Here is a 16,179-nt window from a genome sequence, read left to right as displayed (position 1 = left end):
GGTAACTGATGTTAACTACATGGTGGAACTGCTAGACAGGAGGCAGGGGCAAACATTGTATCATGTTAACACGATGAAACCTTACCATGATAGGGAGGCCCTTGTGCTCAGTATTTGCAGTGGATTGCAGAAAGAGTCTGAGGGAGATCTGGTGACTGATCTCCTCAGTGAAGCTCGGACTGACACCTCAGTGGAAGAGGTGGCAATGTCCCAGCAGCTATCTCCTACCCAAGTTTGAGAAATCTGAGCAGTGTTACAGGAGTTTGGGGATGTGTTCACTGGGAAACCAGGGTGCACCCACCTGGTGCAACAAAAGGTGGGTACAGGACCCCAAAGGCCTATTAGGCAGTTCCCTTATAGGGTGCCTGAGAGAGACAAACATACTCTGACGCGGAGATACAGGAGATGTTGGAACTAGGGGTGATTCAAGAATCCAACAGTCCCTGGTGCCAAAGAATGATGGCAGCACCAGGTTCTGTGTGGACTACAGGAAATTAAATAGTCACACAAAGTCAGATGCTTACCCTGTGCCTCAGACAGATGAGGCCCTAGAGCAGCTGGGTGGGGCTAAGTATCTTACAACCATTGATATTACCAAGGGTTACTGGCAGGTGCCCTTGACTCCCATTGCTAAAGAGAAGTCAGCCTTTGTGACTCTTTTTGGCTTGTATGAGTTCACAAAGATGCCCTTTGGGATGAAAAATGCCCCAGTGACTTTCCAGAGGCTGATAGATCATATCCTATCAGCAGCAGGATTGCTTGCCTAGATGATATTGCCATCTACAGCCAATTCTGGCAAGAGGACATTCAGCATGTCAAGGTGGTGCTGGGCAGACTACAGAGGCAGGGTTGACCATTAAGCCCAGAAAATATCAGGTGGGTATGGCAGAGGTCTCCTACCTGTGACATAGAGTGGGGAGTGATAACATTAGGCCAGAACTTGCCAAAGAAGAAGCCATTCAGGCATGGCCTGCACCTGTTACCAAAAAACAGGTGAGGGCATTCTTAGGGACAGCAGGGTACTACAGAAAGTTTGTCCGCAGTTACAGTAACATAGCTGCTACCCTTACAGACCTAATGAGGAAGAACAGGCCAGATAAGGTAGTGTGGACCTCAGTATATGAGCACGCATTACAGGACCTTAAAGGAGCTTTGGATGGACCCCCTGTGTTAGCCAGTCCAGATTACATCAAATACTTTGTTGTGCAGGTGGATGCTTCAAACCATTGGGAGGGGAGGCTGTACTTAGCCAGATTTCTTCAAAGGGAAAAGAGCACCAAGTGGTTTATCTCAGTCATAGGCTGCAACCCAGGGAAGAATGCTATGCAGCTGTAGAAAAGGAATGTCTAGCCATAGCGTGGGCACTGCAGAAACTTCAGCCTTATCTGTATGGAAGAAAATTCACTGTAGTGACAGATCACAACCCCCTAACATGGTTACATGGAGCCAGCCAGCAAAATATCAAGTTGCTAAGATGGAGCCCAGGGTTGCAAGCATATGATATGCCACTGCAGCACCGCAGTGGGATTAGCAATGCCAACACAGATGGACTCTCAAGACAGGGAATGGAGTATGGTATACTCAGATAGACCTAACCATCTCAAGGAACGTTTATCAAGGGTCACTTGAAAAACTAGCTTGAGTTCTCCGGTGGAGGGGGGGGGGTGAAAATAGGTGAAGGCTGCCAGCCTAGCCAGATAGAATTTTGCAGATAATTCTGCCATTTGTAAATATTAATATAAGCCACAGATTTGTTCTCTTAAATGGGAAAAAATTATGTTAAATGTGGAACTGCAAAAATGTAACAACAGTGCACTCTGCTGTAACAAAGCTGATAATTCAATTCTTTGATGTCAAAACTCGGAGCCGAGATATCTAGATAAAGGCATTCTGCATATCGTTTTGAGGCCAGAGTTAATGGCTAGAATTTGCACGTATAATTTCTTTTATTATTATGGCTTCTGACCAGCTGCAAGAAAAAGGGCTATTAATCTCTGAGAGTCTATAAGCCTGGGAACTAGAAAGAAATTATGTAATCTGAAATGAATCAGTGGTACTGTGTTATCAATTTAAGAACAGAAAGAATCAGAACACTTGAGTATTTGTCTTGAGAACATCCAACTCACCACTCTGCCTGTGTTGATATTTAAGTAGGATTTTAGAACTGTGTTTTCTCATAAATATAGCTAGGAAATAGGAAGATTAGACTAGTTTGTTTTTTTGTGATTTCAGAACTTTTCTACTGTATTATTTTAAGTATTTCTCTGTGATCTATGAACTCTTGACTAGTACTGTGTAGTAAGAAGTATTATCTTGTGTTTTTATTATTTATTATTATATATTTTTAAACCTTTCAACTGTGGCTGTTTTGTGTAGAGATAACTGAAGCTCTAGGAGTAAATTGCATGTATATAGTGATACTGTACCAAGTCACTCCAAATAAGTCTTGAATGTTCAGTCATACTTACCATTTGGATAATAATATTGTACAGTATAATTGGACACCCTTTCATAAGGGCCTTTGAGTAGCTGATAAATATTAGCTAGGTGGTGGCAGTGATTTCTACCATATAGTCTGGGTAAAAGGGTCACAGCTGGAGAACATGTGCCAGCCATCCCCAGGAGTGTCTGTGTGGTTGTATAAACTTTTATCTCAAAGTGTGTGTGTGTCAGCTACTTGGGCAGGGGCACAAAGCACTGGTTGGACAGAGAGGGTGCTGGAGGTTTTAACTTGCCCATTGGGCTGAGATCTGGACCCTACAGCTGTACCAGTGGGGATTCTTATTGGGGACATGGAGAGAAAGGGAGAATCCAGCCCCAGACTGACTGTGATCTCTGTGTGCTCTTAAGGGAAATTGTACTTTACTGTGTGTGTATTTATTATCTTTCCCTATATGGACACCCCTCAGTGGTGTTATTGGTGAGGACTGAGGCTCCTTGATTGCTGGACCAGTGCATGGACATCACATAGTAATTGTTTGGCAGTGGTGGGATATCCACACCACATATTAATTGGTTGACAAATACTAATTGGCTTATAGTGGTGTGGGTAGAGTGAATTCCTGTAGCTTATGTACAGTGATCTCTGAAGGTGTTTTGTACTCTAAATCAGCCATGCAGTGAATACTCAGAGTTCAGATCACAATTGTTTTATTTCTTTTATTAGCTTAGGTAGTCAGGGAGAGCAGGCAGCATGTCAGCAGAATAGTTTGGAAAAATGACAAGGAGCCAGCTGGCTGAGATGTGCCAGGCTAGGGGACTGGTGCATGGAAACCTGACTAAGGCAGACATGATTGCAGCTTTGGTCACAGCTACATCAGAAAATAGCAACCAGGAGGATGATCATACTGGCAGTGGAGATGTACCACCCTCAGAGAATGGACAACTGAACCTTTCTGCAGAGGACATAAAAATCCATCTGGAACTAAAGATATTTGAGTTGGAGGCCAGGCATTTTGAAATTGAAGCAGCTGAGAGACTGTGGCATCTAGAGAGTGATGAAAATGAGAAACTGCTATGCCTGGAAGCTGAGGAAAAGGAGAGGCAGAGGTAGCATGAGAAGAAGATGCGGAGTCTTCGCTAGAGTCATGGAGGTAATGGGGAAGGGAGTAACTGCATCCCAAATGCACAAAAGGTCAGTACATTTCTTTCGCAGTTTAAAGAGGGGGATAATTTTGATAGTTTATAGGTTAGTACTAGGCTAACTGCACTAGTGGGCCATTTTAAGTCTAGCCTATTACCCCATGTGAGAATCAAACCTTGCACATTGTGTCTGTTAGGTAAACACCTTAATCATTATGCCAACCACCCATTCATATGTTTGAGAGGGTAGGTAAACAGTATGATTTTGACCAAAGGCTCTTGGTACAGTTCCTGACCGGAAAAAGAGAAAAGCCCTGCAAGTAGGATCCAAGTGCAAGGCAAAATAAACTATCAGTAACTGAACAAATGCCAGCACAAAACTCAGTATATATCAGCAACAAAACTACAGCAACACTAAGATAAAACTTAAGTGTTTTAATTCATATCGAACAATTCAATAATCCAGACCGGTTTCAGCCTAACATGGCTTTCCTCAGTGGAACAAGAAAAGTACAAACAGGAAATGATGCACAAATGCAGGTTTAAATAAGGTCCATAGACCAATGATGTGCTTCCAAAGGATATTAGGCATACCCATAATACTGCCTGAAAGAAAAACTGGAAGGAAAAATACAAACTAGAAAATAAAAAATAGCAAGTAAAAATAGATGATCCAAATAGCAAATATGGTAATAAAACATAAGTATGATAATACATTCAATATTGGATATATTAATTGGTTATAAATGATCATTTAAACCAGGAGAAAATAGTTCCCTTAGCTTGATAATCCAGTATTTCTCTTTTTGGTTGAGAATGGAATGCCATCCCTGTTTGTTGGATCTGTCACCCAAAATTCTATCTACAATACAAAATTGAAATATGGTAATAAAACATAAGTATGATAATACATTCAATATTGGATATATTAATTGGTTATAAATTATAATTTAAACCAGGAGAAAATAGTGCCCCTAGCTTGATAATCCAGTATTTCTCTTTTTGGTTGAGAATGGAATGCCATCCCTGTTTGTTGGATCTGTCACCCAAAATTCCATCTACAATACAAAATTGAAATCTAGCAGTATGATGTTGTGTGTGGTGCCTGAACAGAGCATTGGCTTCTCTTTTGGTTCGAATGTCACTATGATGTTCCGACATGCGTAATCTCAACACCCGTGATGTCTGATACCACATAAAATGAACCACATGTGCAAGTCGCAAGATATACCACCCAATCACTATTACAGTTGCCAAAAAATTTCATGTTTTTACTGGAAAATTGTTTGGATATGAATATAAATGGACATGATGAACAATTGCCGCATTGATAAGTGCCCCAAAGTTTGTCACCAGTCATCGTAAGTTGTTGATGTATAATGCCACCTGAACCTATTCTCTTATAGTGTGAACAAAATGAACTAAGTGTTCTCCCTCTACGGTAACCATACCAACAAGTGTTACCGACTAAGGAGGCAATATCCTCATTGGCAGTGGTTACCGTAGAGGGATATGTGAATATGTTACTGAACTGACCACTTATTTTCATATGTGGGTGAGTGGATGTCAGGTCACTAGTTTTGAAAGGCTGGCAGACCTTTTGGTGAGGGAACAAGCCCTTAGCACTTTGCCTGAGGATATGCGGAATTGGTTAGCTGATAGACAATGTGCTACTTCAGATGAGTTGGGGAACAAAGGAGGCCTATACCTAACCAGCCAGGCATCCCTGCACAGGAAAGGGACACCCAGTGCTGCTCATTGGTCTAAATAAACCCATGGTGGGCAGCACAGACTGTCCCAATAGAATCTGCCAGTAGCAGGGGAAGCCACTAGTCCAGGTACACATCCAGGACCTAGGGTTAAATGTTTTGAATGCAACCAGTGGGGCCATGTGGCATACAGATGTTCACATAGGCAAAGTAGGGAACAAAAGGTGAGAGAGAGGCAGTAAGTGGGAAAGACAAAACGCCAATAGTAGGTTGTCTTGAGACAATGGGAGTACCAAGTTACCATTCTGCAGATGTCCTGATAGGGAAGGATTTGGATGAGGCAGTACCATGTGTTTATACCGTTGCACACATTCAGGCTGTGAGACAAAGATGCGGGTCTGGTAGCCTCAGGGAGACCCAGACAGACTGCATACTTGCAGCCAGGACTCGTGAGGTGGTTACTTCAGGGAGAGGGCTACTCTGTAGCTGTGAGACTGAATGTGAGCCACAGCTGCTTGTGGGTGTTGATGTTCTCTTGGACAGAGTGACTGCAAAGGTAGATGTGAGCAGTAGTACCCAGGCTGACAGTGAGGCACCACTGTCAGAGGATGCCAGACTTCCTGTGGAAGGGAAGCTGGGAAGGGTTACAAAGAGAGAGTTGAGACAGGCTCCGCTCTTAGACTCTGCATTACAAGGCCTGAGGCAGGTAGCTAGGGAGGCACCTGATTCTCAAGGGAAGGGGGAATCTGTATACTGGGACAAGGGGTTACTGTATAGAGTGAGGACCCCTGAACGAGCTCTAGAAGGTGAGAGAATACAGCAGTTGGTAGTGCCTAAAGCCTACCATCTGGTGCTTCTAGCCATAGCCCATGATATTCCCTTTGCAGGTCATATGGGCATAAAACGTACAAAGAGACGTATTATGCAGAACCTCTATTGGCCTGGAATTTCCAGAGATGTAACAGGATACTGCAGGACCTGTGAGCATTGTTAAAAGGTAGGCAAGGCAGAAGACTAGGAGAGACCTCCTTTGATGCCTTTGCCTGTGATTGAGGAGCCATTTCAAAGGGTAGCTATGGGTATTGTGGGGTCTCTGAGAACCCCCAATTTCCACAGGGAAAATGTATATCCTAGTGGTAGTGGATTATGCTACATGATAACCTGAGGCAGTGGCTCTGACCTCCATTGAGGAAGAAAAGGTGGCCAAATGCTTTGTTAGAGATTTTTAGCAGGGAAGGTTTCCCAAAAGAAATACTAACTGACAGAGATGCCAATTTCATGTCAGACCTGCTGGCTTCTCTGTGGAAGTACTGTGGGGGGAAGCACATTAAGACCACCCCCTACCATCCCCAGACTAATGGTCTTGTTGAGAGATTAAACTCTACTATCATGTCCATGCTATGGGCATTTGCAGACCAGTTTAAGAGGGAGTGGGACAATACTTGCCCCATCTGTTGTTTGCTTGCAAAGAGTTTCTCCAGGAATCAACAGGTAGTATATCCTTTGGGTTGCTGTATGGGCATAGGATGAGGGGATCTCTAGATTTAATTTGAGATGAGTGGAAAGGTGAGTGTGACCCTCACAAGTAGTCTGTTGTGGCATATGTCATGAACCTCAAGACAAGGCTCAGGGAACTCATGGGTTTGCCCCAGGAGAACCTGGCAGAAGCCCAACAACAGAAAAAGGTGTGGTATGGCAGGAATGCTTGTGCTAGAGTGTATGCTGTGGGGAAGCAGGTAATGGTTCTCATTCATGTCAGACACAAGGTGGTAAGAAAGGTAAGTGATGTTAACTACATGGTGTAACTGCTAGGCAGGAGGCAGGGGCACAGATTGTATTATGTTAACATGATGAAACTTTACCATGATAGGGAGGCCCTTGTGCTGAGCATTTGCAGTGGATTGCAGGAGGAGTCTAAGGGAGATCTGGTGACTGATCTCCTCAATTAGGCTCAGACTTACACCTCAGTGGAAGGGGTAGCAATATCCCAGCAGTTATCTCCCACACAAGTATGAGAAATCCGAGCACTGTTACAGGAGTTTGGGGGCATGTTCACGGGGAAACCAGGGTGCACCCACCTGGTGCAGCACCAGGTGGGTACAGGACCCCAAAGGCCTATTAGGCAGGCTCCTTATAGGGTGCCTGAGAGAGTCAAACAGACTCTGAGGGAGGAGATACAGGAGATGTTGGAACTAGGGTGATTCAAGAGTCCAACAGTCCCTGGGCTTCCCCAGTGGTGCTGGTGCCAAAGAAGCATGGCAGCACCAGGTTCTGTGTGGACTACAGGAAATTAAATAGTCACACAGAGTTAGATGCGTACCCTGTCTCTAGGACAGATGAGGTGCTAGAGCAGCTGGGTGGGGCTAAGTATCTTACAACCATTGATCTTACCAAGGGTTACTGGCAGGTGCCCTTGACTCCTAGTGCTAAAGAGAAGTCAGCCTTTGTGACTCTTTTTGGCTTGTATGAGTTCACAAAAATGCCCTTTGGGATGAAAAATGCCCCAGTGACTTCCCAGAGGCTGGTAGATCATATCCTAGCAGCAGGAGGAGGGTGTTCCCTTGTTAACATAGATGATATTGCTATCTACAGTCAATTCTGGCAAGAGCACCCTCAGCATGTCATGGGGGGTGCTAGGCAGACTACAGAGGGCTGGGTTGACCATTAAGCCCAGTAAATGTCAGGAGGGTATGGCAGAGGTCTCCTACCTGTGACATAGATTGGGGAGTGGTAAGATCAGGCCAGAACCTGCCAAAGTAGAAGCCATTCAGGCATGGTCTGCACCTGTTTACAAAAAAGCAGGTGAGGACATTCTTAGGGACAGCAGGGTACTACAGAAAGTTTGTCCCCAGTTATAGTACCATAGTAGCTCGTCTCACACATCTGACAAGGAAGAACAGGCCAGATAAGGTTTTGTGGACCCCAGCATATGAGCAGGCATTCCAGGAACTTAAGGAAGCTTTGGGAGGACCCCCTGTGTTAGCCAGTTCAGATTACAACAAATAATTTGTTGTGCAGATGGGTGCTTCGAACCATGGGGTGGGGGCTGTACTTAGCCAGATTTCTTCAGGTGGAGTTGAGCACCCAGTGGTTTATTTCAGTCATAGGCTCCAACCCAGGAAGGAATGCTATGCAGCTGTCGAAAAGGAATGTCTAGCCATAGTTTGGGCACTGCAGAAACTTCAGCTTTATCTGTATGGAAGAAAATGCACTGTTGTGACAGATCACAACCCCTTAACAAGGTTAAATGGAGCCAGCCAGCAAAATGCCAAGTTGCTAAGATGGAGCCTAGGGTTGCAACCACAGTGGGAATAGCAATGCCAACACAGATAGGCTCTCAAGACAGGGAATGGGAAAGGTATACTCAGATAGACCCAACCCTCTCTAGCAATGTTTCTCAAGGGTTACTTGAAAAACTAGCTTGAATTCTCCAGGGGGGAGATGTGTGAAGATAGGTGAAGGCTGCCAGCCTAGCCAGATTGAATTTTGTAGATAATTCTCTCATTTGTAAATATTAATATAAGCCACAAGCTTGTTCTCTTAAATGGGAAAATTGGTGTTAAATGTGGAACTGCAAAAATGTAACAACAGTGCAGTCTGCTGTAACAAAGCTGATAAGTCAATTCTTTGGTGTCAAAACTCAGAGCCGAGATGTCTAGATAAAGGCATTTTGCCTATTGTTTTGAGGCCAGAGTTAATGGCTAGAATTTGCATGTATAATTTCTTTTATCATTATGGCTTCCTGGCCAGCTGCAAGATCAAGGGCTATTAACCTCTGAGAGTATGTTAGCCTGGGAACTTGAAAGAAATGATGTAATCTGAAATGAATCAGTGTTACTGTGTTATCAATTTAAGGACAGAAAGAATCAGAGCATTTGAGCATTTGTCTTGAGGACATCCAACTCACCACTCTGCCTGTGTCTATATGTAAGTAGGATTTTAGAACTGTGTTTTCTCTTAGATGTAGCTAGAAAACAGGAAGATTAGACTAGTTTGTTTTTCTGTGATGTCACAACTTTTCTACTTTGTTATTTTAAGTATTTCTCTGTGATCTCTGAACTCTTGACTAGCACTGTGTAGTAGAAGTATTGTTTTGTATTTTATTATTTATTATTAAATATTTTTAAACCATTCAATGGTGGCTGTTTTGTGTAGAGATAACTGAAGCTCTAGGAGTACATTGCATGTATATAGTGATACTGTGCCAAGTCACTCTAAATAAGTCTTGACTGTTCAGTCGCTTTTAGCATTTGGATAATAATATTGCACAGTATAATTAGACACCCTTTCATAAGGGCCTTTGAGTAGCTGATAAATATTTGCTGGGTGGTGGCAGTGATTTCTACCATATAGTCTAGGTAAAAGGGGCACAGCTGGAGAACCTGTGCCAGCCTTCCCCAGGAGTGTCTGTTTGGTTGTATAAACTCTTATCTCAAAGTGTGTGTGTGTGTCAGCTACTTGGGCAGGGACACAAAGCACTGGATGGACAGAGAGGGTGTTGGAGGTTTTAGCTTGCCCACTAGGTTGAGATCTGGACCCTATAGCTGTGCCAGTGGGGAGTCTTATTATGCACCTGGAAAGAAAGGGAGAAACCAGCCCCAGACTGACCGTGATCTCTGTGTGCTCTTAAAGTAAATTGTACTTTACTGTGTGTGTATTTATTATCCTTTCCCTATATTGATGCCCCTCACTGGTGTTAGTGGTGAAGATTGAGGCTCCTTGATTACTGGGCCAGTGCATGGGTGTCACAGTACACCACCCAAGAGACTGGGACATCCATCAAAGCAGCCTCCATCCTCTTTCCAGACCCCTTCATTCAGGTCACCAACCAATACCCACTCCAGTTCCGTACTTCCACGATCTGCAAATGGAAAAAATTTAAACCACTTGCCTGTACAAAATTTAATAAAGATGAACATCTATCTCTGTCTCTTGTGACTATGCCTCAAACACCTTATCACTATGCCCCCCTTTTAACGTCAACCATCACCTCAATATGAATAAATTAAATGCCATCAATAGGGTGAATAATATTATTCCACTATTTCTATAAATAAATTATCACATTTTAGCTATCTGTGATTTTCCTAATTAATGTTGTAGTGAGCCTTTACTAAGTGCTGCACCTCTTACCCAAATGTTTCACATTATAATTGTCAACATTCTTCATCCTAGCGATGGAAGGAAAACAAGCAGGGTAAAGAAAAATAAACCGTTCCTCCCGTTTCATAGGTTCCTGTTAGAAATACCCCACACCGAATCATGACTGCATACAGCTAAGATGCCTACCTCTCACATCTGATATTTTCCATTTCCCTCCTTAATGAACAACTGTACATACTCATTTAAAGTATAGGTCTTACCAACATTCATTCCCTGCATGCATACAGCCCAGCCCTGCAACCCCACCCCAATGACCCCAAAACAAAGATGGGCATCAGACCCTTTAACTGTTGTTTTTATGATATTAATTTATATAACTACAATTTTTACATTTTCTAAATATCTCCATGACCAAGTAACACTGACAAGACTCCTTAGTCTCATATGAAAGTTCTCAGCTAGCTGAAGAAAATGCTACTGACAATATGCATGCAACCCGACTGAATGCTGAGATATTGTAAGTTGTTAACAAAATATTACAAATAACAGTTACTGTGTTTACTGTGACCTATGAAATTCAATTTAAGACCTAAAACCTAAAGAATACTGCCACTATAAAATAATTTGTGCTGAAGGGTTTCCATTTATACTTCCTTCATAACCCCTGTGGTCCCAGAAATATGATCACTTGTCTGAAATTTGGTGGTACTACCTCTACCCTATATTGAGTGACATTGTAAATATATTTGCAGCCTTATTGTTCACACTGCCTAAAATGCAAGCATCTAAGTTACAGGTTTGGCTTCTGACATGCATACTGAGAGTAGGTATGTGTGCTGCACAAGATGTGGAAGGTTTTATCTTACTTGGGTTGAGAGGGTGGCCTAATGGTTAAGGTATTTGCCTTACAAACACAAGGTGCAGGGTTTGAGTCTCACAAGGGATAACTGGCTAAGCTTAAAATGGCTCGAAAGGGCAGTTAGCTTAGTACTAACCTATGAACCTATGAACTAGGTTAACTGGGACCTTCCTGGCAGACTGAGCCAAAAAAAAAGTATACTATAAAATTGGTCCCTGCTATCCTACCTACCAACTACTTAGAAAGGTGGATTTTACCAGAAAAGCAGATGTATGGAATGACCAGAATTATGAGGCAGGATCTGGACCACTCATAAAAATCTGTGCAGCTGAGAGGTAAGCAACTGTTTAGGAGCCAAGGACCACCGAGGCAATCCAAATCAATGCCCTCCATGCACACATCTTCCTAACCATGTACATTACCCAGCCCTTCAACACCCAAACACAGTCAGGCAACCACAAATCAACTTGTTAAATTCCCCTGTCAAGAGGGACTCACACAAGCTCCCATCAACTCCTGACCTAGCGACTAAAACCGCACTGCATAACCGAACAATGGCCAATACGCATAGCCACTTCTCAATCCTCAAAACAGCCCTGGGACAATGCTATCTTTGCCTCCATCAGCAGGCACCAAAATACAAATTCCAAAGGAATAACAACTTCGTCCAAACATAAGTAATCTGCATTGAAAAAATTCTACTCTCACCAGCATTTCAAATGGGGTTATTATCCCAAACTGCTAAGCAGCCACCTTTCTCCGTTACACCTCCTAAAATTTATTGTAAAACATATCCCTTAGACCCCTGTCTGGCTATCCTGTCCTATTCTGTTCTGCTTGTCAAACACTCTGCAGGTATAGCTTCCAACTAATGGATCAGCAGAGTCACAGTCCATCAAAACGGGGACCTACAGGCCACACCATAATAGTTACCCAGATTGCTTTTCAACCTAACTCAAGTAACATGCATCTGGGCCCTGCATGCGCACCTGGCTGACAGTCTTCGCAGGCAACTGACAACCCGTGAAACAAACAGTCTCACAATCTGCTCCTGACTAATCCGCAGCCACACTGCCAACAGGTGCCAGAAACAGGGATACAAGTCAAGCAAATGTTATCTAGTGTCTTCCTTATTCTGACACTTTTATTATTTGTTTTTATATATCATCTGAGCAAAATATGAGGCCAAATCCTGACTCTCCCCAACTCGACTTACTAGCAATAAAATAACTGAACGTCCAAAATGGCACAGCTAAGCCCTGCCTGGCTGACCTTTCCAGGCGACAACCTTCCCCCTTAACGACAATATCAAGCCCCAATTTCCAACTAGATAAAAATCAGAAACATCAGTGATTGTGGCATCTACTCATGAACCCATTCTTGGAATCTGAGCCTGCCCTGTGTCCAAGGAGAACCGTCGCACCAACAATTTTTTTTCCCTGTGCCATCCGACCATCAAAGCCTCTGAGAATGGAGGACAAAGACCCAGGACAGGGGCAGGTTTTAAAATGTAGCTCTTATAAACTGAGAAAGCTGCAAGAATAAGAGATTATGTTCCAGCATGCATTTTTTGAAAGGACAAAAGTCTGAAATTCAAATGTAATCACTACTTAGTGGCTTTAGTCGTCATATACAATCCCAGTCATTTCCAGAAATCACAAATTTTTTGAGAAACAGACCAAACATGAGACAGAAATCTGGACATGGGCAAAACCTGGACCATTTGCAAAATCTTGACCTATGACCGGTACGCGTACCTGCCACCTCTTCCTCCATGAACGAGTTCCATCAGCCGTTATTGCCACCTCAGCCCAGAAACAAGCTTTCCCACTGCTCTCGTGACCAGGTAAACAAACACAGTACAGAGGAACTACCACAGAAAGTATAATACATACCAAAATGGTCCCATTTCAACCCACTTCACACCTATCCCAAAGTACCTTCCAGTAGAGATACAAGAACCAAAGCGGCCCAACCAGGGACAAAATCTAATCTTACTCTAGTTCATCTAAATTGTTAAGAGAAATTTCGCAAAACATATTTATATATTTTTTTGACATTAAAGGCACTCCAGTCTAATTTCTGGCTTTACTGACTGCCTATTATCCCAAGTGATACACCATGTAAATCAAGAATTGTATGAGGGACCATTAAATAAAGAGAATAACTTGAGAGGGATGAAGCAAATAGATCGCCAAAACATGACGATGGTACACCAGTCTCTCTATATTACTGTTCAAAACACATCCGACTTCTATTAAATATAGAATCCTGAAAAAACATCCTCATGAAGTTCAGTTTAACATAACAAATGTTTATGCTGATACCTGAAATTTTTGTGCCATTTAAAGCCCTTTGCTCCTTCCTAACCATTGCCATTATTCATAAGTGTAGTTCACGCCAAGAAATGTGACTCCTACTCCAGTTATACTTGCTTAAAGCCCTTTAAGCCCCACCCTACCCTTACCTCATTTCCTCCCAATCATGCCTCATTCCTATTTAACCCTATCCTTCCCTTATCCTCCTAATTCCTACTACTCTATTTATGTAGCCCCACTTGAAGATGTCCCTAGGCAAATCGGTCTGTTCCAAACCTCATTAAAGACGTTTGGGAAAAAAAAAAGTACAACACCCTTAAAACTGATTTTTTTTTGCCAGAGGACTTTCTTTCTCTCAGCACACACCAAACACATAATGCCAGATAAGCAAAAATATAAAAGAAGTGCTGTGATGAAAATGTATATCTATTTCTTAAGAAATGAGTCAACAATGTTGAGACACAAAAAGTTTGTTTCCTGTTACTAACAAACACATTTTAAAATTCTTCAGTCACTGCAGTCTAAGCATTTTATTTCACAGCTTTTTGCTATGTATTGCTGACAGCCTCATCTCTTTAAGGAATCTTTGTAGAATGTTTGCACTTGTTCAAATCATACCTCAGGCTAAAGCAAATGGATGCAGAAGTTGTAGTAATTCAAATGAACAACACCAGAATGCCTTCAAATAACTGCATAATGCATATGATTAAAATTCTTATTATTTACATGTGGATTTACAATTAAGTACACGTGCATTTTAAAAGCAGAATGACTACATGTTAATTACAAGAATAGGTTAAAATATACACAAATCAACACAGCAGTTAACTGTCTTGCACTGATCAATGGCAGTTCAGTAACATTAAATTGTCTGCCAACATCAAGTGCCATAAAAAGTCAGCCAACCCATATCATAGTAACGCATATCTTACCTTATCCTTCAGGTCATAGATTATCTTTAAATATTGATTGTAGTCACGGCCTGTTGCTTCTCCACCCTGAGATTGGTTGAGGTAATAGTCTTTGATCTTTTGCTCCAGTTCAAAATTTGCTTTCTCTAGGTTATGCACCTTGTCCAGGTAGGCAGCCAGATGGTCATTCAGGTTTTGCATGGTTGCCTTTTCATTTCGACAAAGCAAGCCAGCATCACCTGCACTGGCCAGGTTCCTATCAGTTCATCGAAACTTCAGCAGTTCGAACACCATATATTCGAACTGTGAAGTTCGAAAACTGATTATCGCAAAGCCGCGGAACACCAAATTATTTCCCAGGGAAAGAATTCGGTGGGCCATTTCTGTGGCTCCTCTATTTTCAGCACTGTGGTGGAAAGTTATGGGTCAGGTTCAGGTAAGTGTGCGATTGTGTGGACGTTAGGGTTAGGGCGTGGGTTAGGTGAGTTAGGGTTAGGGCGCGGGTGAGGTGGGTGTGCAATACTGACAGACTTTAGGGTTAGGGCAGGATAGGTGAGTTAGGGTTAGGGCACGGGTCAGGTGAGTGTGCGATAGTGACGGACCTTAGGGTTAGGGTTTGGGTTAAGGTAAGTGGATAGATAGTAGTGTATGTACAGTTTAGTGTAGGGTTAGATGTAGGACTTTAAGTGTATGTGTGTGGATTGCTGTTTTTTTGGTGTGCTTGTGTTGTGTGTGTGTTTCTTGGAACAGCGATTTTTTTTCCCAGGAAAAAAAATCGCTGTTCTAAGCCTTCGATGGTTTTGCACTTCGAGGTTAGAATTTCGAACATATGGTGTTCGAACTTCTGCTGTTTCGTCGAAGTGATATAGACCCCACTGGCCAAGGTTGCAGTAAAACTACCAAAATCTGCACCTGCCCACCCAAACCAACTGCTGCAGACCCCAGACCAGCAAAGAATGATGATACTAGGCTGCTGCTACCATATGCTATCCCTGAAGCAAGAGTTCAGCCACCTGTTCTGCATATATACTAATAGCTTTGTGGACAATAGGGGCAGATGTAGAGGAAATTTTAGAGATCTGTAGACTATCTGGACCTCTAACAGATCCAGACTACCTTGGCATTGCATAATGGAGTGACATGTTTTCACTGCCAAAAACTGACACGTCTGTACAGAAAGAACTCTGGCCTCAAGCAAAGACAGATCTTGCAATTAGTGTGCACTACCTGAGTTTTAGATTCCCTCTATATATATATATATATATATATATATATATATATATATATATATAGATAGATAGATAGATATACACAGTACATAAGGAGGTGTGGTCAGGATCCTTAGATTACTTTTTATGGGAAACGGGACTTGACTAAACTGGAGTGTATCATATTTCATTGCTTTGTTTCTTAAGGTTTGGAGTCTTTTTTTTTTTTCTTAAGGCTGATTGCAAAGCAAAAGGAGACTCCCAATGCCTTAGGCACTTTTTTTGATCGACACAAAGCTGTACATTGTTTCTATAGATTTAAAGTATAATAACTATATCCCAGATTAGCTCATTGTAAAGAATTCCAATGCAGACATAAAGTCATGAAAAATAAGGAGAGATGTAAGAAAAAAATGTTAAAGTAATATTCACAACTAACAATGAGGAAACTTCTCTGTGTGGAAGATTTAAGATTCCTAAGAGATTCTT

The 16,179-nt window shown here is 42.3% G+C and overlaps 1 pseudogene; it reads right to left on the bottom strand.

Moving 5' to 3' along the window:
- Positions 1–15,624, bottom strand: part of LOC122788008 — a 51,847-nt pseudogene extending 36,223 nt beyond the window's left edge.
- Between the last annotated feature and the right edge of the window lie 555 nt (positions 15,625–16,179).

The sequence above is a fragment of the Protopterus annectens genome, chromosome 13.part0 (genome assembly GCF_019279795.1).
Source record: "Protopterus annectens isolate FY-2018-M chromosome 13.part0, PAN1.0, whole genome shotgun sequence".
NCBI classification, from domain to species: domain Eukaryota; kingdom Metazoa; phylum Chordata; order Ceratodontiformes; family Protopteridae; genus Protopterus; species Protopterus annectens.
This window is presented reverse-complemented; position numbering and strand designations above follow the sequence as displayed.